This window comes from Bombus pascuorum, chromosome 8, assembly GCF_905332965.1.
Source record: "Bombus pascuorum chromosome 8, iyBomPasc1.1, whole genome shotgun sequence".
In the NCBI taxonomy this organism is placed as follows: domain Eukaryota; kingdom Metazoa; phylum Arthropoda; class Insecta; order Hymenoptera; family Apidae; genus Bombus; species Bombus pascuorum.
This window is the reverse complement of record NC_083495.1, coordinates 14,476,578-14,502,740: the sequence shown is the minus strand read 5'-3', so window position 1 is coordinate 14,502,740 and position 26,163 is coordinate 14,476,578. Positions and strand designations below refer to the sequence as shown.

The 26,163-nt window shown below is 34.6% G+C and overlaps 1 protein-coding gene across 7 annotated transcripts in view; it reads right to left on the bottom strand.

Annotated features, from left to right (window-relative positions):
- LOC132909870 (rap guanine nucleotide exchange factor 2-like) overlaps positions 1–26,163 on the bottom strand; it is a 262,500-nt gene that overhangs the window by 116,303 nt on the left and 120,034 nt on the right. For 5 of the 7 annotated variants that reach the window (XM_060965023.1, XM_060965027.1, XM_060965029.1 and 2 more), the window contains exon 1: positions 15,572–15,840. The exons of the other annotated variants lie outside the window; for them this stretch is intronic. The gene's annotated coding sequence lies outside the window, so the exon portion shown is untranslated. Of the gene's footprint in view, positions 1–15,571; positions 15,841–26,163 lie in introns of those variants that run through there. 7 annotated transcript variants of the gene reach the window in all.

Genomic DNA, 26,163 nt, shown 5'->3' with positions numbered 1-26,163 from the left:
CGTCGTCGATTAATTATTGACAGTGCAACCGCGTAATGGATTCATTTTCATTTCAATCGTGCAAAACGCGGCTTCACGCGAACTGCTTTTGAATTTGAATTGGCTTTGAAACCGAGACGGCTTTGAATCTTGGATTAGTGTCGAAACTGTTACAGTGAATGAACCGGATAACTCTTAATTTTTCATGAAATTTAATTTTTCTTAAATTTAGTTAAAATTATGTATTAGGATATATAGTTCCATTTATGGTAGAATTTATGACGATTTTCAGAAAAATTATAACGATAATTCGTCGATTGTTTTAGAAGGTGTGACAGAATTAAACTATTATTCCGTTATCAAAAGCTTTGAAATAAAATAGGCAAAATTTAATAGCGCTAGTGGCTGGCCAATCCAGGCAATTCTCAAATTCAATCACTTTGAAAAACAAAGTCTGACATCAATCGATCTTCCTACGCTTTCTATATGTTTTTACGCGTAGAGTCAGTCTATTCGCGGCTTCATTCGATACCATTCGTTAAAGGCCAAACATCCATTCTTCTTTGATACTATTTGTTTTTCAAATATTCACAAAAGGTATGCCCACTTTTCACCGATACCACTTGATGTACATTCGATCCCATCCCTAATTCGTAAGAGGGAAAAGGAATTTTGGTTGATGGAGGGTCGGTGAATCGATCCTGAAATTCTCTGTTGCACAATTCGAGCCTCGAAATTCACCCGGCAACGAAAACAATAGAGGATCGTTCGCAAGGCCAGAAAATACGTATTGAAATTCTTTGATTGGAATCTGCACACGAATCGACGACGATATCGGTGTCGAGCGATTTTAATTCATTGATGATGAATCCGATGAATGGATTTTCCCTTTTACTTCCCCTTTACTACGCGCTTTTTGTCCAGTAGAATCCTGCTCTGTAATCCTGGATCGGTCGTTCGTGTTTCGAGACAATTTACAATGATCATACGATTTCATAAAAGTACAACGAGAGACAAAAGTGTTTGTACAGTTAGACTGTAAAAATATATGTAGATATATATGAGAGTACATAATACAAAGACACTTGTAATAATAAATCTACAGAAAAGTTAATTCATAAATCTCGCACAATGTCAAAAGAATAGTTCAAAGAGATTTTGGGAAAAGAGTGAGATTACGTGGATTTAAAGTCGTTTGGAAACTCCATACGTATTAGATCGCGAACAATTATTCGTAAAGAAGAAAACTTTACGAAATGTTATAGCATCGTGGCTGGTTAGAATTTTACGCAAGAAAAAAGGATACCGCTTGTTTGCAAAGAATACTGCACTTTCGCTTATGCCAAAACAATGAATCATACTCGTAGAAACGTACGTAAGAAAGTTTGTACGCGTATTTCGAAACCGAAACCGTGTAAACCGTACGTTATTTACCTCTACTTACTTTTATGAAAATACAATATATTCAACGCTGGTTTCGTACAGATATTTAAATCATCGTAATATCGTCACACGAATCGGAATGTAAATGTAAAGAATACGACGACTGACACAAAACTTGAAAAAAATTAAAAGCTACTGGCTTTTGAAATATCCAAGTATTTTTTCTTCGTATAGAACTCAAGTGAATTAATTTGAACTAGAGAATTTTATATCTTCGATAAACGAAACGATATATAATCGTGTATTATACAGCCGAAAGGAAGAAAATTTGAGAAAATAAAATTAATTAGCCTGATTTTTCAGTGCCTCGATCGAGATTCCCTGAAACGTACTGTCTTTTTGTTCAGCTTCAACGATTAATCCTTTAATACTAATACTATCAACTAAAAGAAGCAGATAGACACGCGTTTCTTGATAGAAATTGTATAGAATCGTGCGGAGAGAGTTTCTAAATAAATCACAGATTTGTAAAATAATATACAAACTGTACAACTCGTATGAACTCATAATTGCTTTTATGAAAATACAATATATTCAACGCTGATTTCGTACAGATATTTAAATCATCGTAATATCGTCACACGAATCAGAATGTAAATGTAAAGAATACGACGACTGACACAAAACTTGAAAAAATTAAAAGCTACTGGCTTTTTAAATATCCAAATATTTTTTCTTCGTATAGAACTCAAGTGAATTAATTTGAACTAGAGAATTTTATATCTTCGATAAACGAAACGATATATAATCGTGTATTATACAACTGAAAGGAAGAAATTTTGAGAAAATAAAATTAATTAGCCTGATTTTTCAGTGCCTCGATCGAGATTCCCTGAAACGTACTGTCTTTTTGTTCAGCTTCAACGATCAATCCTTTAATACTAATACTATCAACTAAAAGAAGCAGATAGACACACGTTTCTTGATAGAAATTGTATAGAATCGTGCGGAGAGAGTTTCTAAATAAATCACAGATTTGTAAAATAATATACAAACTGTACAACTCGTATGAACTCATAATTGAAATACACGTATAATTAAAAATATTCTGAAATACCGAACTAAGTATCGTTAAAATTGCTTCAGCAGCGCGTGAAACAAAGTCAGGCTTAAAAAAGTCGAAGAAAAAGGCCAATGTTTAATTTTTTAATGACGCAAGTAGTAGTAACCCGGCTACTACTTCATCTAATCCGTTTCGTAGTGTAGTAAACATTCTAAATTAAGTGACGGGGAAGGAAAAAAGAAAAGAGAAAGGGTGCATCCGCGTCTGTCTTATGTAACATCAGCACTCGAAGCTGTCAGGAAAGAAAGGCTAGGTTGAACGAGTCGAAATACTTCCTAGAAGCTTGTCGCACGTGTTCATCCTTCGGCAGGAAACAAGGAGCGTCCTATTGGCTACTGCTAGCAACTTAATTGCCAGGCTCTCGTAGAGGAAACAGCCTCGTTGACTGATCCGCCACACGTGTCGGAACCCTCGATTTTTCAGGGAAAACGAAAACGAGGAGAAAACGAAAATCTGGCAAACTTCCTTTGAATTACTCGCGTCTTCGATCGAGATAATTTGGAATTTTTCCAGGGAACGTATAAGCGAAATAAGATTTGGATGGAGAAAATAGCGTTTCGAGTCGAACTATGATTGATATCTACACTGTGAATGCATTTATCGAATGTCAATGCATTCATACAAAATTTAGAGACGCAAAAATGTATAGTAACAAATGTACATTCAAGGTAAAGCGATTGTTATCGTAATCAGAGAGCGAGGAAAATTTCTGTTTCGCTGCTATTTCTTTGAACGTTCATAAATTTGCATAAATCCTCGGTCTAGTAGTTGGCAGCGTCGTGTAATTATTTGAAGAAACTTGACATTGTTAATGAATATTTAGATTAAGAACAAATACTTTACTCTTACTTTGTATCGTTGGGTCATAGATGAAAATTGTTACAATTTTTAAGAATTGTACTTTAATTTGTATTTCTTTGTTCCATACGATAAAGACTCGTCGTATTAGCTGAAGATTCATTGCACAACATTCGTAAAACATTTTTACCAATGACAAATATAACCATGGAAATAATGAGTACGACGCTTCAAAGAATATTTTCCACGCGCCAGAAACAGCTATTTAAAATTAATAACGCAGCATCGAGTCTTCGCTTGGACAGCTTGCCACAGATTTAATCAGATTAAACTCGTCACGGATTCGTCGACCATAAAAAGCCTGACGTTAAAAGTCAAACCATCTGACGAGCATGATCGATACTTGCATCGATAATCGGCGTCAATAAAATCAACTGCGCGTGTATAAGTCGGAGGAACATTCTGGCAAACATATTATATTCACGGCCGAGTCGATTTTATCATGCGTCCAACTCGATTAATTCCGCTCGTTTCGCGAATCACCCAATCGCGAATCCTCGGAGTTTCGGCGATCCCTAATATTCGTAATTGCAAATCGGTTGAAATCTACCAGTAGCAAGGAATAGCGTCGTGGTATTTCGCCCTCGGATGAATTGATATCGAAATGACGTTACGTAACAAGGCTACGTCATCTCCATAGCGCAATTAACCCTGCGTCTGAACAACATCAAGGCTAAAGCCTCTGAAATTCGTCTGTTCGTGACCGCGTGAGTTACGCAGAATATCGATCGATGATGAGGCTTCTTCGAAGAAGAGGTCATTCGAATGAGTGGAGAGAAAAAGGTATTAAAGAGTGGATATCATCATGACAAACAATGGATAAAGGTTAATAGGAATATAACAGTGAGTTTATTTATGAGATATGATACTTATTGATCCTTTGTCCATTTTATCTTTGTATACTGATATAATATATTTTTAGATGGAACATCTGTCTAGGAATGTTTTTCTAGAAAGTTTCTTTGTTTCAGTAGGAGTAGAAGTCTTTGGAAGATTTTTTTTTTTAATTAACAAATATTTTTATTTATATAAAGGAGATCAAGATAATAAAATAAAGACAGAAATCATCGACTTAGTAATACCTTCCTCTGCTCAAGAAGTTTCTTAAATCTGAAAAATATGAGACAATTGCTTAGGATATTCATGATTTGTAATCTGAATTTTATATTATAGTTTTCCTTTAAATTAAGGAGCGTCTTTTTATCTTTCTATTTACGAGATGAAGATTGACACGAAATAATAATAATTCTACACCGATGGTAGGATTGAAAATTTATCGTCGCTCTTACCTAAACACGAAAAACAATTGCTCCAATTTCTAATTCACTTCTCGCCACCTACACAGTCAATAAAAGATTCCCAACAACCCCAATATTATCATTTCACGAGACAAAACCAGCTGACTCTGACCGTGCTAAATCGAGACTTTCCTTCTCTGGTTCTCTGTTTCAAGGAAGATTTAAATAAATTTGAATGTTGCACACGAGGCGGTTACCTCGTTGAAAAATTCATCGTCAAGGGGTTGCGACGAAACGAGACACGAGCCATGGAAATGGCAAGCGACGAATATTTCATCGAGTTCTCCAATCGAACGATCACCGTTGTTTATCTTCGATCGAAATAATCGCAGTAATAAACGCAACGTTCCACGTTTACGTGTTCTTGGTGACGAAATTACAATCGGGACATTTTCTGCCGTGAAAAAATTCAGTTACGCGGACCGTGCGAATCGTATTGCGCTCCCCAAAAAAATGAAACGACACGGTTTTCTGGACAAGATACATTCATCGATACTTGGCACATCGTTGACGGTATATCGTGAAACAGATTGTTCATCAGTTTCCGCGCATTTTTCAAAAATATATGAAATCAACTAAAATGGAAAACGTCGGTTTACTTCTCTCACCCTCAAAGTTTAAAAAGTTAAAATTTCGTTCATTCGTTATCGCTGTCCTATCCAAGGATAAAACAATTATCTGCAGAAAGAATCAGATATTCGTGATTATTGCGTGAGCAGTGAACGTGTTAATTATGGCTGGCTGACGCGTTTTAGTATTGTTTCTGCACTGTCCAGACGGTGTTTCTACGCGATGTGATGCGATGCGCGCTCCACTTGAGAGAAATAAGAGGCCGCGCGTATGTACTCGCTCGTACGAGGCGAAAAAGCAAGAGAAACGAGGAAGCGGAGCAACGACGTGTAACAAAACGTGAGGAGAGCCGACAGAGCTGAGACTATGTACATATAAGAATCGACCATTCTGGCTCCGCTTGGAGAACGAATCGTTTGCTGATGTTACGTGCATGTACTACCATGTACTATGTATGTACACCCTCGCTCCAAAGTTTTAAGACATTTATCAATAATACAGCTGCAAGTAACTAGAATGAGACGCTGCAATAATTGCAGCAATTGGATCTGTCTCCAACAGTTTAAACATTAGTCGAGTACTCGAACAAGAAAAGAATGATTTCAAAAAAGTTTACAATTTAAAAATTCGAATTGCAATCTGATTCCAATGTTACGTTTAGAACTGAATGAGCAATAATTGCAGCAATTGGATCTGTCTCCAACAGTTTAAACATTAGTCGAGTACTCGAACAAGAAAAGAATGCTTTCAAAGTTTACAATTTGAAAATTCAAATTGCAATCTGATTCCAATGTTATGTTTAGAACTGAATGAGCAATAATTGCAGCAATTGGATCTGTCTCTAACAGTTTAAACATTAGTCGAGTACTCGAACAAGAAAAGAATGATTTCAAAGTTTACAATTTGAAAATTCGAATTGCAATCTGATTCCAATGTTACGTTTAGAACTGAATGAGCAATAATTGCAGCAATTTGATCTGTCTCCAACAGTTTAAACATTAGTCGAGTACTCGAACAAGAAAAGAATGATTTCAAAAAAGTTTAGAATTTGAAAATTCAAATTGCAATCTGATTCCAATGTTACGTTTAGAACTGAATGAGCAATAATTGCAGCAATTGGATCTGTCTCCAACAGTTTAAACATTAGTCGAGTACTCGAACAAGAAAAGAATGATTTCAAAGTTTGCAATTTGAAAATTCGAATTGCAATCTGATTCCAATGTTACGTTTAGAACTGAATGAGCAATAATTGCAGCAATTGGATCTGTCTCCAACAGTTTAAACATTAGTCGAGTACTCGAACAAGAAAAGAATGATTTCAAAGTTTACAATTTGAAAATTCGAATTGCAATCTGATTCCAATGTTACGTTTAGAACTGAATGAGCAATAATTGCAGCAATTGGATCTGTCTCCAACAGTTTAAACATTAGTCGAGTACTCGAACAAGAAAAGAATGATTTCAAAGTTTACAATTTAAAAATTCGAATTGCAATCTGATTCCAATGTTACGTTTAGAACTGAATGAGCAATAATTGCAGCAATTGGATCTGTCTCCAACAGTTTAAACATTAGTCGAGTACTCGAACAAGAAAAGAATGATTTCAAAAAAGTTTACAATTTAAAAATTCGAATTGCAATCTGATCCCAATGTTACGTTTAGAACTGAATGAGCGGAACGTTTCTTAAATCTTTGTGATAAAAGAAATTACAAAAATAACTAACGCGTAATTGTTTCTCAAAATAAACTAAGATCTAAGATAAGGTAACGTTTAAACAGAGAAACAAATTCCTATTCAGACTCCGTTTTTTTAATCGTACAAATGCACAAGAACAGTCTGCGATGGAATATTGGGAAGAAAAATACAAATAATGTGGAAGCTCGCGCAAAATCGTCGAATAACTTAAATAAAAGAGACTTCTGTCAGCAATATCACGAATATCGCAAAGTTCCTGTATATTTGGCGTGTTTCGAAGTTTCGAGAAACTTCGAAGGCCGAAAGAAAAATTCACATCGCTGTAAAGTCATCGTCGGAGCGGAAGCGGAAAGAATACGGGGATCTTCGTCTCGCGAAAAGGCGATTCTACTCGGCGACGGGTTCGGAGTAAGACGAATTCTCGCTTCGACCTTAGAAGTCTTCGACGACTCTCGGACGAGGATCCCAGGAATGGCCAGAGAAAAACACATTTCCACGCGTGTACCACGCGCGTCGAGAAACTTCCGCTTTGCATGGCACATACAGCCCTTTTCTTGCCTCGATTCCAGCTCGTAGCTTTTCCGCGAAAGTAAGCTCGACTTTGTAACGATACAATGCGTATGAAACGCACCAATGACTCGGTCGGTTAAGAAGCAGAAACTTTTCCGAACTGTTTTCTTTGTATTATTTCAGAAAGAAAGGAACGAGGTAAGTTAATCTTCGTTTCGGCACGGTATTTACTTTCGTATAAAAATGAAATTAAACGAAGTTAGCTCTCTTTGTTTTTGAAATACAAAGCTTTGAATGTAGGTTAATAATTCAATTTCTCAATTCATGGATTGTTCTACGTCTATTTAATTTTACATGTAGTTTTCTAAACGAAAATATTTTACCAGCAAAGGATAATTTGCGAAAAGTGTAACCGCTGATGAATCGCAACATGTATTACGCCTACTATAGTAGAACAAGTAATCTTTTTAACGTGATATTGCCGAAAAGGAAAATTCACGACGTTCTTGAAAGTCACGGGAGACGTCTGTAAGTCGATCTTAAGCAGAGATATCGAGTGAACGAGAAAGGAGAAGTCTAGAAGTACGTGTTTTCCATCGGTTTCCCACTCCCGCGTATGTTTTACGTCACTTCGAGACTTCCTTACCGAACCGTGACAAAATATGGCCACGAAAAACCATTCCGCGAGACTTCCAACACGTACAAATTACCAGCGCCCCATCGAACTGTAACGAAAAACTGCCAACTCATCTCTACGACCGCCGATATCGTACGAAAAGAGATACAATTGTATTTAATTTCTGTATAAAACCTAGTTGATTTTAATACATTTTGCGTTGCATGAAAATGAGAAATAATGAGATGTTATACATAAACGATTGGTTCAACTAAGATAATTAATAATTATATTTAAAAGCAAGGATTCACGTGCAGACAAATTGGCAAATATTATTTTGAAAAATCAGATTTTCCAAATATATTGGTATCCGAATAATGTTATTTAAAATAAATTCACAGAGTAAATAACAAATAAAATCATAATTTTACTTCGATATAAATTCATTTCTATGACGCCTACGCTCGAACATGCTGAATAAGAAATGCTTATTTAATCTTCGATTTGATGTTATTTATGCACCGGGATTGAACTGTACTATTTATTACGTCCTGCCAATTAAAATTTTGATTTTAATTGGAAAATTTGATATTTTTCGTATTGTTTCCTGATTTCGATTCCCCATTGTGCCGATTATTTACGCATTCACGCACAGACTGAGTAGCGGCAACCACACCGTTTTACTCTGTATGAGAAACTGTCGATTCACTACGTTGCACTTGAAACACTACATCCGCTGTACTACTCTGCGATAAAAGTGAACTCTCTGATGCATCGAAAATTTTACATTAGTAAATTAGTTCGTACCACTAGCAACCTTTGTTGTATTCACAAATATATAAAATTCCTCTAGAAAAGCAATTTTCTAACTTTTATTTGCATCTCTAATCTGTGTATAACATTTGTACAAGTTGTATAAAACATTTATATGTGCTTTCTTTATTCCTCAAATAAAATTATGAACTAACATTGTCTCAGAAACGATGAAAAACATTTGCATATTTTTAACGCTCCGATATTAATTATTTTAATCGGCTCGGTAGTTCTGGCATTAATAAAGTGCTCGGTAAAATATACAACTTATATTTCCATCTGCATAAGCTTTCAAACGCACCGATATTCGTTAGATCTGCAACATATTCCCCCGAGCAGCATCGTATTCTCTCCAAAATGCGCAAAATTGATCGTAAAGAAAGAAAATGAAATCTCGTTCGATTCACCTCCACCGAAACGAGGAGATTCATCCGAATAACTCGCTCAATTTCACCTACGCGACCATTCCTTTCGAATATTCGCCTGGAACGATGCCTGTAACTTCAAAACGACGACTATTTCGAGGCAGGAATGTCTCGGACGAAAATCTGAGACGAGAAACTAGCGGCGTTACGAATATTACGGCGACCATGTCGAGGGAATTGCATCGACGTCGATAAAAATCAGAAACCGGCGGACGCTCGTTTCGTAACTTCCGTTTTCTCGTTACACGCGTTCGAATAACGTTCATAACCGAGGATAGGATGAAAGAGGCAACGTGGAAAGTATCCACGATGGCTGATGTTCGGCCAGCCTCGAATTCAGATGAAATCTACGGTGAAAGCAAGTTTGGTTCGTACCACAATTTCGTTTTAATTGGTGACGAGATTTTTCTCCAACGCGAAAACTATTAGCACGCGATCGAAATTGTTCGCGTGAATTACGGCTGTTGAGAAAAGAAATTTTTTCTTGCTGTTATAACCTTTCTATGAGATAATACAGGTTACAGGTAAGAAAAAGTTTGCAGAAGTTTGGTAATCATTTTGATTTGTTTAGTAGTATTTAATGTTAAAAACCTGCTCGTTAAAATATACAATTTATGTTTCCAACTACACCAACTTTCAAACTGACACTCACTGTATCTCCAACATATTATTCCCCTCAGAGAAAATTAATTTCAAACTTTTTTTTACACAGCATAGTGTTGTGAGAGAAGCTCGGATAAATATAGTTTTATAAATCGTACAGCTTCGGTATCACAGTAAGTGACATGATTATTAACATTTATTTTCTATGAAGAGTTGAAAGTACGTATTTTTGTGTACCCGTACGAAAAATACAAGAAATCTTGATGAAAAATATATCCTAACAGAGCATGCTCTTCGCTATATTAGTAAACGAAAAAGGACAATTTGTTTATTTATTTAATGCTTTCTATTTGTCGAATAATGTATTGCGGATACACGAATAAACACAGAAAGCAAAGTTTTAAAAATGTAACTATTGTTAGTAAAAAAATACTAGGCATACGAGAATTAAAATGTACGATTGTGCGAAAGAGAGTCAGGAACGTATAACAATACTCGTAACATCGTTCTACAATGTTTCATTTCAAAAGTCTGAAAATATAACAATTGGAACATTGGTGGCACAGTTGCTGCATGAGAAGAACTTAAATTCTATCGCGAATTTCACTTCATCCTCGTCCATTTTATTGCAACGTTATTAATTATTACTACTGTTGCGTTACGTTACACCATTGTATACTATTATTAGGTTTATCCTAACGTTATTACCGTCTTCGTTGTAACATTTCTTGCTTTCAAAATTTTTTCCAAAATATAATTGATATTTTGAGATACAGGAAATAATATAACGATACAGAGCCACAGAACGTAATTGACCTACACATTTTTTACGAATTTTGCTACGTTTTACGATCGAAGCTAATAAAGAAAGTAATTTCTGTGCTGCAGTTCCATCGCCAGACAAAAATCGTGCCAATGTTAGAAATTAGAATCTTTATTAACGGTTTGTTAGACGTTGGTCATGAAAGTAGAATTCAGTTCGTTTCGGAACTATTTATAAGCCAAAGAAACATTCAGCTCGGTATTATGTCAACAATTTGAAGTATAATAAATAATAAGTGCAGCAGTTTAAAAATAAATCCTTCGCCTTAAAATATCCTACGATCAAACAAGTTTACGTACGCGTAACGCATTCAATTCAACATTGTTCATCGATGAAATATTTCCAGAATTTCAAGCAACATTTAAAATAAACCCTTTAAAATCTTTAAACACGAAAAAGGTATAATTTTTACGATAACCAAATAACCTTCCGAAAATTCACGATTTCCTCATTTTCAATGCAAACCATCGGTTCTCGTTAGCAATGATTTTGAACATGGGATCGCATATTCGCGGGAATTTCAGCGAATTTCAAATTGAAATGCAATCACAGAGCGGTGGTTGCTGTCAGGTTCGAATTCGAATGAATCGCTGGTGCAGCATCACGTGGCAGAACAATGTCAATTAGGTCAAGGATCACGAACGCGTGCTCAAAAGTGCAAGTGCACTGTGCACACCGCGGGAAGTTCCTGTTGACACACATATTTTTCTAGCCAGAGCAAACACGAAAAAAAGGAGGAAAAAATACAGCCGACCGAGATCGTAATTTACATCTCTTTGTTGGGCTGTTCGCAGTTCCGTGAGAATTTCGTTTAATGTTAAAATCGTTCGCAAAAAAAAAAAAAAAAAAAAAGAAGAAGAAGAGAGGAAAAAAGAGGAAGAAGAGAAAGCAAGGAGAATAGAGAAAGGTGAAAGAGAGAACGGTAGAGTTTTAGGACGCGTCAAAAATTATTTCGAATACATTAACCTTTTCTTGAATCCACGCTCTATTGTGTTCTGTGGAAAAGAAAACGACCATACACGATGATACGACGTTAGTTGTATCGGCGATTAATAAAACAGGGCGTGACTAGGAAGTTCAGCACCAGCTTATGAACATTTTTATTGCGGATAAAGTGTAGCGACAGCGGGAAACTTCGATAAAGTTTTTGAAATGAACGCTGTTCGTCCAAGGCTGTTTCGTTTAAATTGATAGATTTTCATAAAGCATCGACAAAATAATGAGATATTTTATAGCGTCTACGATATATTACAATTTTTAATGGATTAAGACACTGGTTGTTATAAAAGATATGGCTACTTCGCATCTGAAGTTGTAGAATATTTTTGTTAAAGATCGTCAGAATCTTCATTGCGAATAATATTTGTCCTAACACATTGCCCGTTTATTTTCTTTCTTTGTTTCGCTAAATCTTTCGTCAAAATGTAGAAAAGCAGAAACAGGACAGACCAAAGTATTCAAACATGAATTTATTAGGACTAGAAAAGATATTTACTATTTATATAGATGTTTGTTATTTTAAGTTTAAGAAAAATAATATGCCGCTCGTAAATTTATATTTTTAGAGAGTTGAATAAAAATTGAAATTAGACACGTTCAAGCATGACGATGTGCAAAATTATAAAGTCACACATCAACTGAAAATGTTTTACTTTGATGAATTAATAGATTCGTCGTTACCTACTTCCTAAGAAACACTAAATCCAAGCATTAATAATTATTGTAGATTCTGTTGCTATTCTCTATTCAATTTCTCACACAGCAGATTACTCTTATTTTTCTTATTCCCCTTCCTCTTCTGACTCAATCTAAATGATCCCATAAATTTCCTGTTACACTTAGATTGGAGCTCTATTTATCACGGAATTCCTAAAAAAAAAAAGTTGATGATTTAAGGAATTGAAATATTCTCAATTGTCATTATAATATCAGTAACTTATCGTCAGATGGTTTAAAAGATTTCCGCACTATATATGCCAAAAGATGATTAAAATTAAATTGAACGAAATGATACTGTTCAATTTTTTAGTTAATCAACTTGACGTATTCACGTTGCACATAATTTCAGACAACCGCCTGATTTATCATTGCAGAATTATTCTCGCGAAGAAATTTGAATCTTTCTCCGATCTCGCAATTTTAATCCGACATTTGTTTTCAAATATCACGAGAGGGAATTTCTCATCAGACGATTAATTACGAAACAATTAATTGTATCCACCGAGCCTGTATCTCTTCGATTTAAATTATTTCGGCGTTTATACGCGCGCGTAATGTATATCGATAAAATCGTGCATCGTCAAAGGATCTAAATTCTATGAAACTCGCTGATTATCAGAAAACGAATTATACGATGCCAGGTAATTTATCGTAATTCTCCCTTTCCACGATTTTCATCAAATCGTTTGTAAAAATCAACAATGACACGGCAAGAGTCATATATTGATATTAAAAAAATATTATATGAAAATTGGGAGAATTTCTGATCATATCGAAAATACAATTTCTATATTCGAAGTCTGAAAGATCAAAAGGATCTCCATGTAGAAAAAATATTTACAAGTCGATAATTGAAGACAAATTGAAGAAAAAGTTTGAAAATTTTATTCGAATTCTTTCGCGACAGATTTTTAGAGATTTAGTAAATAAAATTAGATTTAATACGGGAAATTCAAGAGTCTGTGACCTTTTGAATAATATCCCTAGAAATAACATGTTATAAAACCAAGTACAACAAAAAATTAAAGGTTCAGTTTTTATTCACGAGGTAATTAACATAAAACGATAAGATTACCGATATTAGACCTCTAAAGTTTTGTATTTTTTAATATTACCTTTCCTATAATAAAATGTAATAAAAATAAACTTGACCGAAATTACGTTACGTTAAAAACTGACTAAAAAAAAACTTTCTAAATTTTCCTTTAATATCGTAAATCATTGAAATCGATAATATTTATTCGAGCCTTAATCGGAAATAATTGTTACATTACTACTAATAAATTAGACGATACTTTCAGCTTACAAATACAATGTTAATATCACCGATAGTCGTCTATTACTTCAAGGAAGAGCATATGGATATTATAAAACGTCGATATATTGCGTAACAACGAGGGAGAACGACTGATTCATGGTAAAAATGGTGGCAAATTTATCTTCGATATTCGCGATAATAAGGGGTTGATTAGATACGCGTATTTAATTAGGTTACTAAATTAACGCAAGAACACGTTACAAGGTAAAATTCAACGTTCTCGATACGATCTGCCGTGTTTAGAAATACTTCAAAATTCCTTTGGAAAGAACAAAATTATTATTAGCTTGACGCGAATAACATTTCCTGTGATTGACTATGTAACTTCCTAACTAATTTTCAATGTTTTCCGATGAATCATCGTTTTTGTTCCATGTTAGCTCGTTGCTGGAGATACAGCGATCTTATCTCGAGCAATGAAAGAGACTCTACAGTTGATGGACAGATAATAGAGAAAATTTTAACCTCATTATCGAATAAGTTTCTTTCTTAACCTACCTCGATTCTATCTTTGCTTCTTTTTAAAACAAGAATGTTATTGGACATACAGATTTTTAAAGCAAAGAAAAGATAGAGTTATAAATAGCATACAGAAGCATTAGAATTATCAGTGGTCGATTTATCACGCTTCATTTTCGTCTATTCAATTTTCGTCCTGATATAAGAATAACGCTTTCATAAAGTAGCAGAGATTACATAAAGCGAAACGGTCCAATAAAAAAGATCAACGTAAGAACTTTCAGTTTCCTAACATATGTGTATCTATTAACCAGAATCATCTAAACGATTATGCAATATTGGAGCAACCAAAAAGATGCTTATAACACACGTGAGAAAAATATTCATTTCAAGTAAACAATATCACGTTAACCCTTACGCGATTAATCACTGTTCATCGTTCAAGCATCCCGCTATAAACAGACACCGACCTCGTTTCTCGATCACTTTCAAGTGTTACACGTACAGCAGCTTGGCAAGGCATTTGAACACCTACCATGGAAAATTTATATAGTTATATCGTATGTTATAAAAAAAGAATATAGTAACATTTCATTATCTGAATATATATTTCATGTGTTCGCTTCGTGTATTCGAAAGATACAAGTAAGAAATTAAATATTCTGAATAGCCCATAAAAGCTGCTATTTGAAGAAATTCGTTACCGGAGATAATGGTAAATTTGTCAAGATATTCTCATGAACTTACATCTAGTAATTCATTTTACAAACTTATATTAATTATATTACCAAATCTTTTCAGTTAAATCTTTCTTAACTTTTGCTTCCCAATATTTATGTAAATTCATACTTTGCGAGTGTAACATTAAAAAAGTTGAGGCTAAGCAGAGAACCGCTTTACCTACTGAACATTACAACAAATATTATACTTTACATATTTTATACTTTCAAATTTTCCATTAATGTATAAAAATCTGGTCTATTCGTACACAGTGCTACTGAAATTTCAAAATTTTCTTTCTATATATCACACACAACATATACAGAAACATTTTCTACGATAAGTGCACGACTACTTTCCTCAGACGCTGTATCGCGAGTCTTATATCTTTACTATGGTGCGAATTGGCGCGATGTCGCGCAGCGTCCTCTGTAAATGGCGCATAATTAGTCGGATTCAAAGTTGGGGCGCGTTTCGATGCGCAGAAACGAGGCTCGTGTAAGGGTTAATCATCGTAAAATCACGAGGTTCGTCTCTTACGCGTCTCTTCCCTCTCTCTGGCATCGCCGGAGGTAAATATAATCTGAAGCACGTCGATCGATCAGCCTAGTTCACGGATCGTGGATGCACACGAGGCCTTGTCCGACCGGCCAAATAACCTGTCCGTTGCAGCTGCTCGGGGTAATCCACAGATGATTGCACTTCTCCACGGGGAAAACAAACACACCGAGGGACCACGTTATCGAGTCAACAAACCGCGACTACCGACGAACCGGTCGCGCGCAAATCACCCAGATATTCATCGGATATACACGTGTGGCCGTTCGTAGATCGTACCAATGCATGACACGAACAGCGAAGACACACATCAATCGTGTATCGTCAACAAACCGACTACTAATTTTCATCCCCGAAGCACGCGCCACGGCGTCCGAAACTATACTGCCACTCCCGCGCTGCCGCTCACCGCGCCGCAGTCGCGATATCTGCGCGCTCTGCCGGTGTTTCTCGGTACTAACGTTCGAAATTCTTATTACGCTCCAATTTTAAAATTGAGTTGACAGTAATTAGTTTGTTTTTAATGTGCAAGATATGTGCAAGGTGCTTTTCGATATTTTGAAAGATTTAACGGTGTAGCATTTTGGTGTTGATTGAGAATAACAAGGATTGTAACAAGTTTTAATGTGGGAAGATCGAGTGGTAGTGTATATGTATTATGAATACTTATGTAAGGAAATTATGGGGTTTATAATTGAAGAGTGTATTAATACGAGATTGTTGCATCGATTTGAGATAATGGATAGTGAGAATAACGCGTTCCAATGTACTTAGTTAATTATTATAACTTGTTACAACTTAATCTAGTACTTGGTTCTTGATACCTTCACCTGTTAGTTTCCTTTCAAAATTCACACTGTCAAACGTCCGTCAAGCTGCATATATCTAGCTTCTTTTATACGTATAACTTGATCTCAATCCCAAATCGATATTTTTATTGATTTCATCGTAGTTCATCAATTGCAAGTTACTACAATTTTATAAAATTCTGTATTATAAGAAAACGTCTTTAAGCTTGATCCTTTCGATTTTTCTCCAAAGTATCAACACCCTTATCCTCCGTCAACCTCTACATATATCTAACTGTTTTCCACGCATACATTAAAACGAATCATTCGAGAAAATTAACGGCAAGATAGTTCAGCGACGTTGGCGCGTTGCGCGAAGGACATCCGTTCGGAAACGGATGAAATATTAATTTCGAAGGGCAAGGCCGCCTGGCCTCCCCTGTTCCGGTAAAATTTAATAACTCACGTACATAGAAGTGAAGTTTGAGTAGTGCTCGACTCGTGGCGGTCGTTCGACGCACTGCTTCCAGGGAAAAAGGGTAAAAAAATGTGGAAAAAATAAAACGAAACAAAAAGGCAAGGCAAAAGCGAAGGAGAGAGAAGAGAAGGGCGAAAGGGTGAGATTCTGCTGTCACTGCAGAAGGTCGGACGCACGCTCCATCGTCGTCGTACGGAAACGAGTAAATTTTCTACTGCAAATAAAACTTCCAGCAAAAGGGTCCATCGTCGATTAAAGCGGCGGAGGGGAAAAATGAGATACGTAAAAGCTTTCCACGACGCTGTTTGCTTTTCCCGTTTCATCCCTTCCTCGTGAGCATGCGAACAAAAAGTAAAAAAGCAGAAAGATATATACGTGTTTCGACCAGCTCCTGTCCTCGTCGATTCACCGTCGCCGATCTTAGTCGCGCCAAGAAGCAATTAAAAAAGTGATTAACCGCGAGGGTGCTGCGTCTTCCGCCATCAAAAGTTACGTTCAAGGTTGTTCTGCTTTCGATTTATCAAAGGAGATACAAGCTATTGTCTGATCTCAGTTTTCATATTTATGAACACTATCTTAAGTACCATCCTAGATAATTGAGATGTGATAGTCTTGTATGTACTGATTACATGCAACCTGTTATTTAACTTAGAAATGGAATTGTACAAGAAACAGGGTCGAACAACATGCTATCGTACATTTATGAGCGGTATCACGGAAACTGATGGAGTGTTCTCAGAAAATTTGATTTTCATTTAATTCGTTGATCTTTTTCTATTCTATAAACTTCGATTCTTTCCTGTTTTGTTAGTAAATTTTATTTTTGAACTATTTCTGAATTCTTTTTTAATTATTTTATGTTCTTGCATAATACAATTATAATTATAATTATATATAAAGAATTAAGAGAAAATAACGAAAACTCTTAGACAAGTAAACATTAAAAAGCTAAATGTTCATCCGTAAAATCATACAAAGCTAGATAATCATTCCTTTAAAAAACAAATAGCTAAAGTAAATCGTTGACGATAAGTATATTAAATTTTCTTAATTCCTCTGCAATTCGATACAAATTCTTTGCCTCGCAAGATTATATTCTACTTCCGCATCCTGTTTAAAAAAAAGAGGGGAAAAAAGCATTCTTTAATACGAAGAAACTAGCGGGAAGTGAATGGAGTCCGCCGTTCCTATTTCCAACGGCTCAATTATTTCAGACACAAGTCTTACGGTCGCCTCAAGGCCGAGATACGAACGAAATGAAATTCTTCCAGGCCACATTTCATTAAAAGACATTAAGAATGCCCTGTCCGGTGCAAATGAAATCGCAATTATGCATGCACCGTAATTTACAAACGCGAGCGAATAGATTCGAGCGGTTTTCCATGCTTTTCGTTTTAAATTACTAGTATTCGTCTAAACAGCCAGCATCCCTGCCTGCTTTACATTGCAATAACTAACAGAGCAGCTTGTCGAACGTTGAAACGTTTATATTGCAATTTATCTGCGCTCGTGAATCGATAAAAGAAAATTTAGCGTTGTTTACTCTTAATTCAACTCTTCGGAAGATTATACTGTATACAGCTCCGTTCATAAGTATCAAGATATCGAGAGAAAACCAGAGTAAATTTGATTAGTTATTAGGAAATTATTAAACTTCATTCGGAAGATCAGACTCTAAAGAATGACTCTAGAAAAAGACCGTGAAGAAACTGGCCGAATGATTAGAAGTATTGCACTTCATACGCGTAATTCTTAATTATTATTTCTAAACATCAGCCGTGTGAGACTACTAACTAATTGATCTCAATAATTATGAGACTTGGTACAGTTTATATTTTTTATCATTGTACAGAATGATGTTGTTATTTGATTATAATTTCCTTATATGAAAGTTACTTAAAAACAAACATAAAAATAAATTATCGAACCGATTGAATCAACAAACAAACGTATCATTGAACAATAAACGAAGTACTTAATGGTAACTAATTAATTAATTAAAGAACATTAGAGTAAAGGCAAACTTAGAACGAGAGTAAAAAGGACAACACAACGAGCCGGAGGATATGTTTGAAAAGTCAACAAAGAAGACATTTAAAAAGCAGGCGTAGTTTTATAAAAGTCAAAGGTAATTCTTCAACGAGAATAAGGCAAAGATACAACCGCAAATTAAATCCTCTCCTCCTAAATAAAAATAGAACTACCAAGCTTCTAGTAGGAATCTTATTCAGAAACTTTATATATCTCCTGTATTATTAACTGATAGTTCTAAGTATATATAGTACTTGATAAATTACGAATCGAAGGAAACAAAGGATTTCGTCAGAAACAATGTATCCTCCGGTTTATCTTGATACGTTTTGCATCGATAAACTACTGACTATACGGCCTCTATTTTAGAATGTAAATGTATACTTGTTGAAACTAGTAGACCTCTATCGTGGATAGAAGATTCATTACTCCTCAACTAGTTCTGGTAATTCGTGTCAATCCACATAATACTCCTCATATCCCGTGCGGGTACGCGTTCCCTTTCTATTTTCAGCTCGCGTGCTTCAATTTCGTGCTCGTTTAATGCGCTACTTTTGCCGCAGTTTCCATTCGATATTCCCCAAATTCTGATGCCAATATTGTCATTCATTGAACTGCTATTTCTCCTGTTATAATGTCGGACTGCATTTCAAGTTACAGTGACTTTTATAACTCAACTATTTGACCAAAAATTGACCCTTTTCCCAGAAATCTCCATGATTATTATAGTCGCGAGATAATACGGATTATTTCTATGCATGTCTGCATTTTTACTTTATTATTTAATTAAACTATTATTTGAACTCGAACGTATTTTAAATATTAATTGATCACACTTATATTTTTCTTTCTTCTTTATTTCAATATTCATCTTTCATAATATATTTTAACGTTTGAAACTTTGGTAGGTAGGTTATACAGGTTGCTAGAAGGCTTCCAGTACTAACTGAAAAAATATATTTTTAAGTTGACACTTTTGATTTTAACTTTATCTCGTAATAGTCCTAGGAACTGAAATAAATTATTCCAGCGCTTGCAATTTTTGCTACCGTAATCCACATGGAATTTATATCCTTTCTTACTAAAAATTTCATTTTATCTTCATTTTCTACCTTCATTTTACATTTCACTTATATTTTTCCGTCACTTAGGTAGCATCATTTGCCATTTCAATTTCTCCAGTAACACTTTCATCGCGTGTGAAGATCTATGAATTTCGTTGCTAAAAGCGGTATTTAGATTAAAGAGAATCGCTTGGAAAAGTAGCATGAAACGCATCTTCCCGACGCGCTTTATCCAAATAGATAGCGTAGATATGCACAAGACCGCACATTGCGCCGGTGTTAGAATTTCGCACAGGGCAAATATTATCGCAATCACGCTTCTGATTACGAGTTTGTTCGTGCCGGAGCAATCAAGGCATGACTCGTACACGGTCCCTCTCTCGTGAAATTCGCGTTAGGTAATAAGCATATGTTCCTTTTTTCAACTCTTTCCAGTGTCTAAGAAAACCAAAGGATTCGAATGACTCTCAATGAGTCGTCGACAGATAAGACGCGTGAGAACAAAGAAATTAATTAGATTTTCCGTGAAGGAACACTTTTAACGAATCTATTAGAAGTTTAGCGTATCTCTGTCTGCTATCGCGGAAACAATTAATATTTATTAAATTCGTATATATTTACTGCATACATAGTGTTAAAAAATCTAGAAGATGTTTATCACGCCTTTGTAATTCTAGAAATTAAAATAGCGAAGAGAATTCGCGTGTAAAATAGAGTTTTGTAGAATACTTTTCAAGTTATAAGCAATTTTATTTTATACCACAGATACGATTTCTTCAACACTTTCTGTATGTAAACATACATAAATATTAGGACACTTCGTAGAAAGCGAGGTAAGATTATTAGAATATTATTAAAACCTTTCGAAATTACTATCTCATTTGAAATCCTATATTTATTACAAATCTAAATAGAAATTCTAGAATCTTTCACAAATAAAGAATTTATACATTCAATGTTATAGTAAAGATCTTACTTCTATCTATAACAAGATTACGTTTCATCTTTCATTTATATTTGCTTTCAATGTTAGTATTCGTCGCAATTATCACTATACTATCGACGTAAAATTAAATTGCTTATAACTTGAAAAATAAACTTCAAATAAATTTCTATATAGGAACTGTCTTCGTTATCTTGATACCTAGGATCACACTATATAAATATTAGCCATTTTTTAAACACTCTATAGAAGAAACATCGAAGTTAATTGCAAATCCATTTGAGATCACAACAGATTCATAAACGATAATCTTATTATTATGAGATAACTATCACGTGACTTGGGAACAATCTCGCCTGTTAAATTGTAAATTAAACTTCTATTAGCCGTATGATTCATTCTTTGTTCCTGAAGACCTTTAACTTGAATTTCGCGACTGGTTTTATCATACTTTCTCGCATTCTCACGCGGATAAAATCCTTGCCTTAATTAGATCGTGAAATGAATAAAAATTACAATGGACAGAATGGGGACGCAAGGCGTTGAACCACGTTCAGCTAAGATTTCAGATGCTTTTGGGAATATTATCTAACAAAATGACTGTTATTGTTTCCTCGAACAGATGGATATATTTTTCCTCGCAAAAATTATTAATTATTGTAATTTTCATTATTCATTATTATATATATTATATCTCACATTTATTAAAATACCACTTTCCAATTTTGCGAATAAACGCAAAAAAGACACATCTGATTTATTTTGATTTTCATATATCACCGTATACACGAAGATATCATTTAATTAATAGAATAAAAAATCATTACTCTCCGTTTAAAAAATAAAGTAAAACCATTTCATTTGCTGCAATTGCATTTGCTCACAAAGTAGTCATCTTTATGATGAAATAATTCTGCGACATAGTATCTAAAACGTAAATTAACGTGTACGGTAACTACTAAAAGCTTGTTGTACAAAACAGCACACGATGAGCCTTTTCTGTACCTTCGACAACCTATTCCTTAGAAAACGTCCCCTGCTATATGCTCCAGCCAGCGGTTCCCTCATTAATGAAGGCTTAATTAGCGTGCTTCGCCTTTTTATCCGAACGATAGTCGCTTCCGGTTCCGCTTCCTTGGTCTTCCGCATCGAGTAAACGAGCAAAGTCGAATTGCTTGGCTATCGTTGCTCAAGAGTATTAGAGCGACCGTAATCACCGTAGAAACGATCGAGTCGATACGAGGATCTCCGACGTTATTACCATTAAATGGATTATCAAATGTAAATTAAAACGAATAAACTATCCCACGTAATGTACGTATGATATTAAAAGTTTTCGTTCCGAGGAAATAGCAATCCTAAATTTCCTTTGAGTTCGAGAAATTATTGCTGTTCAAGTTTAGTATGTTATGCTTCACTGCTTCCTGTTAGTACTAATTGAGTCATTTTTCGTACCTCTGTACATATATTCTAATAGTTTACTCCCATCGTACTTTGAATGTGTTTCAGGAAAGGTGTTGGAAGTAAATTAGTTTAACAACCGGAAGGAATCGTAAAATCGTGTGGCTTTTTTAAATAACTTCTTTGGTTTTCTATCATTCATTTATATCATAACTTTATATAAATCTGCAATATTGTTTCATTATTGTTGTTAAATATTTTAAATCATAATGGAGGTTTGCTTCAACTATACATAAATAAATATACATAAATATTTTCCAAGGAACACATGTACTTCCGGGTGCATAATCCTTTCATTCTCACGATTATCTACATGTTTTCTTGAACACTTATTTTCTGTTGAATTACTTTTTTCCAAAACTTGAATTCATCGACTTATTTGCTCTACTTGAAGTAGATTATTAACGTAGACTTAAAATCTCCTTATCGTATTTACGATATGATTATGCTACATAAAAGTGACATTTTTATCATAGATAGCATTTAACATTTTGATGAATCATTCCATCATAATTGAACCCTTTAATATATCTTAACACTTTAATGCGCCATTTATAAATCTGAATGGTAATTAAACGAAAAAAAGAAGGAGACGAAAGCTAGCACGCGATCTTTTTCATCGAAATGAATGCAGGAATCGCGAAATCTGGTTCCACCTCTGGAAGAAGCTTAAAAGGAATTCTTTTTTCCTTCAGGCGTTCGCTCTTTTTGCTGAAGAAAGCCGGTTCTCTTGAATCTACTGATAACAAAAGTTCCATTAGCAGATCCATCTTTACTTTGGCAAAACATCCTCCGCAATCCTTCTGCTCTTACAGCTGAACAGGAAAAAGGAAGAAAAAAAAACGTCGCTTATTCTGAATCTCGTGAAAAAATGTCACGCTTGAACGTTTGGGACATTATTAAAGGCGAAAGCTTCCTTACATCAAAAAGTTTTCAAACTAGGTCTCTGCCATCCCTAAACAACACCAAAGACGATTACATCAATTTGATTAAGCCAAAGAGAGAAAATAATTCATTACGATATAATACTAAAATATTTTTTCTACGATAAAAGAGAAGCAATCAAACGTGTCATCAATCAAAATATCTAACGTGTGATTTTTCATAAAAATTATGTAGATTTGCAACAGTATATTTTTGTGAATTTAAATGATTCTGTTTTGTAAAACATATAAACAAAAAGTATGTTTTTCTTCATATTATACATATAAATGTATCTTTCATATTTCTTTCATTCCGATTTCTTTGATACAATCCGATTTGAAATCCGATTTCTTTCATGTTCTACTTTAAAGCCGAAGATTTAAACAAGTACTTGTTTATACTTGTCGTGATTGATCTACATATACGTAACGATGAAAAAATCTATCAATTCGTCCCTGTATCAATTTATCCCAGCTTCCTGCATTTAATACAAGCTAATAATTCTTACTAATAATTCTATCCTTGACGCGTCATTAAAAACTAATTCAATAAAAACCACTTCGATATTTCCGTTTCCACATCCTCCGTGCTTTCAATATCATTTCTGTAAAACGGAAATTCTGTATTCATAAAAATATTTTTTCATTCTCCTATCGTTGCCTGGGTAATATTCATAAAACATCTATCGCGCCCAACACCTATAAAACTTCCTCCCTCTATCCATCATGTATAAAAATAAAATTTTCACACTTTTCACCTTTGATATTCGCGAATGATTTTTTTTCGTGGTTACTCGCGTGGAACGTGCGGACGCATCTACTCACACGGTCAATTAAAGCTGAAGAAACGCCTTAAGAAATTGCACGGCTCTAAGGACATCTGATTAAACGTTCGACGAGACGAAATATCTTCTTTGAAGGATCTCACGATTTTCCACTTAGCCTCCACGTCGTTAAAGAAGGAACGAGCGATTAGCTCGTTAATAAATGTAGGAGAATCAAAGGCGTTATGGAAACTCTTTTCACGCCATGCTGACAGTCCCGTAATTTATACAGTGTATCTGGTTATACGGGCAGGCGAGACGACTTGGACAAGTGAGGAAAGAAGATACGGGGCTAGACGATTCGATAAGACGACCTGAAATCATGCAGGTACCTACAGTGTCACTCAGACGAGCTGTTCTTCGGGCTATGAAGCAATCTTTGCTGTGCAGAGTTTATTCGACGCACAGAATTATGGTGTGTATACACAGTTTGGATTAAGTACTAGGCCTTGGTAGAGATATGAAAGTTGAAGAATTTTTATGAACGATAAGATTACGAGCAAGTGTGTTTGTTTAGTTGGATATTTATAATATTTATAATTTTTGACTCTACGAAGTTATCTATAAGATATAAAACCTAATACATTGAACATGATATTTATGTAGATTCGTAATTCTATGATTTTAAATATTCCTAATATTCTCGACTTTTTCTCAGTGATATCAAATTGATAAAACAGTAAAAAAATCAATTTAATAGAAACAAAAATAAAAATCGGTTAAATTTGCGAAATCTTCTATTAAAAATTAAAACTTCTATATATTCACGCGTAAGATTGTTCGTCTCGTTAACAAATAAAAAACAGCTTTTACAACACTTTGTAAAATACGAAATAAAATACGAAACGAAATATCGATTATACAACATTAGAATGAAAAAACTGACACCAAATTTTATGAGTCGTATTAAACTTGGAACGACAATGGCAAAGAAATTTGAAGAAGAAAAAATGTAACTATTCTGCGTGTAAAAAAGCAAGAACTTCTACGACAAAATTCGTCGTAATTTCGTAACCAGTTTCACATTACTTGTGTTCGTCCGTTCGCTCGATTCTATCTTGCGTTTCTGTTCGCGTATTTCCTATTGCATGATTCATTCTTCCAATTTTCCTGTTTCTCGTTATAAAAGCAACAGTATATTCTAGGTGTAGTTCCAAGCAAAATTATTACAAGCCGTGGCCGAGAATGCAAAATAACGAAACCTAGAAAGCAATTGCAATTGCAGCGGCGAATGAAATTAATGCAATTTGCTCCAGTGAAACTTTCTTGCTACTTGTGCTTAGCCGTAGCCTATCATGAAACATAACAAAGTGAATTTTACGATCGCTTTCAATTTATGTTTACGGGTTACGAGCAGAGCACTTCTTTACATAATTATATATATTTTACTTTTATTGTACAAATTTTCCTACATCTTTATTATCAAATTGTGTCAGAATAGATTGCAAACGAAAGTAAGAGCTCCGTGTTATATAAACATACAGGTTGTAAATGTTTTATTAAAATGTTATGACGGAAGTATAGACTGCTTTATGCAAGAATTTTTTCTACAAAAAAGATACTATTGAAGATTTTTTTACTCGACTTTTCTTTCCAAATCTTTTCAATTCTCGAGCTCTTTTAACTCAACGGCAATTAATTCGTGTCATTTGTGCGATAAAAAATTCCAAATGCATTCACCGGAATAAAAGAAAATCGATAAGAGGTACATAACACGATAGAAACCAATTTTTCATTAACCACCGACAATTTTGTACTTCGAAATGGAATTATCGTCGCGGTATCAAATAAAAAATTGATCCATTGTTGCCTGCGTCTCTTCGAATTTCTCTTACGATGGTTTGACAAGATATTTATGAATCTACATGCTTTACTTTATCCTGTGTCTCCTACTAAAAATAAAAATAAAAAAAAAAAAACATGACAAATCTAAAAACTTTTTTAAAAGGATATCTGAGCAAAAATTCACCAAGATATTATCAAATAAATTCGCGTGTACCTATTTGCGAACTCGATCAATCAGCAACAGCATAAGTTTTTCTTTTCTTAGTAATTCCGTAACATCAATTTCATTATCTCGGATGGATTCACGGTAAAAGGAAGCAATCAATTAATAAAAATTAAGAGAGTGCCGATTGATTTATACGAGAGAGCAACGAGCACCGGCAACGGCACCACTTA